We start from the raw sequence: 3,648 nt of genomic DNA, 5'->3' as shown, positions 1-3,648 counted from the left end.
ACTGTTTCCTAAGCACCCTTTGACTCCCCTTCTTTATACCCTCCCAAAAATACACAAGGGGTTAACTCCCCCTCCTGGTCGGCCGATTGTGTCGGCACGGGGCTCGTTATCACAACCAGCCTCGGTATACCTGGACGCAATACTTCAACCGTTGGTTAAAAAACATAAGAACTTTTTATTGGATACCACGATGTTCCTGAATGAACTGATTACCTTACAGGAGATCCCAGAAGGAGCATGGATGATCTGTGCAGACGTTGTAAGCCTATATACAGTGATTCCTCAGGAGGCATGTTTACAGATGGTTAAAGAGTTCTTGGTCTCCAGTGACATGTATGCTGAGGGTTTTGTGGAATTTTGTATCAGTTTATTGGAATTTGTGTTGAAGAAAAATTACTTTTTATTTGATAATAAGTTTTACATTCAATTGAGCGGATGCTCAATGGGCTCTGCTGTTGCTCCGATGATAGCCAATATTTTCATGTTTAATATAGAACAGAAAATCTTTTTTTCTAACCCAGATATTTCATCTAATATTGTTTTATACAAACGGTTTATAGATGATTTATTTATAGTTTGGAGGGGTACTGAGACATCATTTGTGGAATTAATAGAAACTAATAATAGTAGTCATTGTCCAATTAAATTTACCATCAGAATGAGTCAAGAAAGAATAGATTTTCTTGATGTGGATATTAAGATCAATGCTCACAAATTTGTGACATCAGTACATACAAAATTAACTGATCGTAATACACTTCTTCAATACACCAGTTGCCACCCCCCTAGTTTAAAAAAATCATTGCCTTATTCGCAGATGTTAAGGATCTGGAGAATTAACTCTGACAGCGCCGTGGCTAGAGCACAGATAGAGTCCTTAATTGAGAAACTTGCCGTAAGGGGTTATTCCAGACAAGATCTGGCAAAAACCAGTGAGAGAGTGATGACGCTGGATAGAACACAATTATTAGAAAAATCTGAGATGACAAAGAATGATATGACACGGTTTCCAGTAATTAATCAATTCAATACCCAATCTAGAAAGGTCAATACAGTAATTAAAAAACATTGGCATGTTATCAAGTCGGATCGACAATTACCTTTTCACAATATGAATCCCATGCCTTGTTTCACAAGAGGTCGCAATTTAAGAGACCTATTAGTACATGCCGACATTAGTGCTACTAGTAAGGAGAAATCATCACATTTTATGTCCACTAAAAGCTTTGGCTGTTTTAAATGTGGGTGTACTACCTGCGGTTATCTTATTCCTGGTGACATTTTTTGTCACCCTCACACAGGAAAAGAATATCGCATTAGACACCACCTTACGTGTAATTCAACCTATGTGGTGTACCAGATCATCTGTCCCTGTGGTCTTTCCTATATAGGTAAGACACAGGGCAGATTTAAGGATCGAATGTCTGTGCACCGGTCGGCTATCAGAGCGGCTTTGTCTAGCAAGAGTAAATCTGACCAACCTGTAGCCCGGCACTTTGCCGAATTTAACCACAGCGTTGCTAGTATTAAATATAGGATGATTGATTTTGTACAAAAGCCTTTAAGGGGAGGCGATCGTAACCGATTATTATTGCAACGTGAGACAGAATGGATTTACCGCTTGGGTGTATTGTCACCCAAGGGGTTAAATGAACATCTGAGTTTTAGTTGCTTTTAAGAACATCTCTTTTGAAGTATATGGATACTTTTTTCAGAGTCTTTGATGTGAGGATTTGTTTTTCTGTTGTTATGGTGATGGGTGTCACTAACGTGATGAGGTAAGACGTATTTGACGCGAGTGGGAAGTTCAAACGGACCTCCTGGCACTCTGGGTGTAGGAATATAAAGGTATGTAACATTATTCATTTGCTTTGTATCCTGACGATAGTGCAATAAAGCACTGAAACGTTGTAAGACCTGACTGGTTTATTGCTTATTTATCAAGCCGAGTGCCACACCATTGCAAGACTATATCTATACTTTTTGGTATATGTGGAGGCACCGGCGCAGTTATTTGAATTTTCCGTGGAGTGCCGGTCTGAAATTGCTGTATATATATATATATATATATATAGTCACTTGAAATCATTATTGGTGATTATTTATGCAGGTAATCACCACACCATAGATCACAAGCAAATTGTGATTCTCCTTTCTGCGTTTAAACATGACATCTCCCCCTGCAAATGGTGCACAAAGGGGGTGACCCACGTCACCCACTTGTTCACCTTGCTGTGATAAACCATCCGCTATCCGCCATCAACCATTAGTGTGTTGAGAACCCTTTCTGTGCTGGATGGTAAAGGTATACTGCTGGAAGGTGAGACTCCATCTTAGGAGTTTCCCATTGTCTCCAGAAACTCTATTAAACCATATGAGTGGGTTATTATCTGTTATTAAGTCTCATCCATAGAGATACAGCTGTAGCTTTTGAAGAGACCACACAATTGCCAAACATTCCTTTTCAATAGTGGCGTAGGTAACTTCGCGGGGAAGTACTTTTTTTTACTTAGGAAAATGATAGGATGCTCTTCCCCTTGCTCATTGACCTGGCTGAGCACAGCGCCTAGCCCATATTTAGAGGCATTCGCTTTTACAATGAACCTCTTTCTGAAATCTGGGGCCTACAGCACAGGTGACTTAGCTAAGGCAGATTTCGGTGCTAGAAAAGCCTTCTCACAGTCCTCTGTCCAATTGACCACTTGGGGCAATTTCTTTTTGGTCAAGTCGGTCAGTGGTTTGGCTAGCGTGCTATAGTGGGTACAAATTTTCTGTCATACCCTGCAGTACCTAGAAAGGACATGACTTGATTTTTAGTCTTTGGGGTAGGCCATGCAGTTATAGCCTCTACTTTGTCTGGCTCTGGACGGAGGGTACCCACTCCAACATGGTGACCTAGATATTGCACCTCCCTCATGCCAAGCTGACATTTCTCTGGTTTAATCATTAAAGCGGCCCCAGTGATTTTGCCTAACACACTATTCAGATGGATCAGGTGTACCTCGAAGGTCTGGCTGAACGCTGCAATGTCATCCAGGTAGGCAACTGCGTGTGCTTCCAGCAGGTCATTAACCAGGCACTGAAAGGATGCAGGGACATTCTTCATACCAAGGGACATGACCAGAAACTCAAAAAGCCCGAATTGTGTGATAAATGCAGACCTCTCACAGGCCTCAGGTGACAGTGGAATCTACCAGTACCCCCTACTGAGATCCATTATAGTGATATAACGTGCCTGGGCATGCTGATCTAGTAGTTCCTCTATCCTGGGCATGGGATAGGCATCAAACAAAGTGGCATCGTTTAACCATCTATAGTCTACACAGAAGCGGGTGCCCCCACATTTCTTCGGGACCAATACAACAGGGGCAGCCCAGGAACTGTGAGACCGTTGAATCACCCCTAGTTGCAGCATCTCAACAATCTCCCTCTTCATTGCCTCTAGCACTGCTGGGGAGGCACGATATGCGGGCTGTCGGAAGGAGGTCTGGTTACCTGTATCTACATGATGTGTGACCAAGTGTTTTTTCCAGGTTTCCCTGTGAAATGGGACTTGTAGGGCCGCAGTGTGTCAGCGAGCTGTTCTAACTGCACCTCAGACAGTTTGTCTCCGAAGGGGACATCTGATAAGGATCGCCCCTCTTTAGC

Source organism: Pseudophryne corroboree, chromosome 4 (assembly GCF_028390025.1).
Source record: "Pseudophryne corroboree isolate aPseCor3 chromosome 4, aPseCor3.hap2, whole genome shotgun sequence".
NCBI lineage: Eukaryota > Metazoa > Chordata > Amphibia > Anura > Myobatrachidae > Pseudophryne > Pseudophryne corroboree.
Note: the sequence above shows the minus strand (reverse complement) of the source record.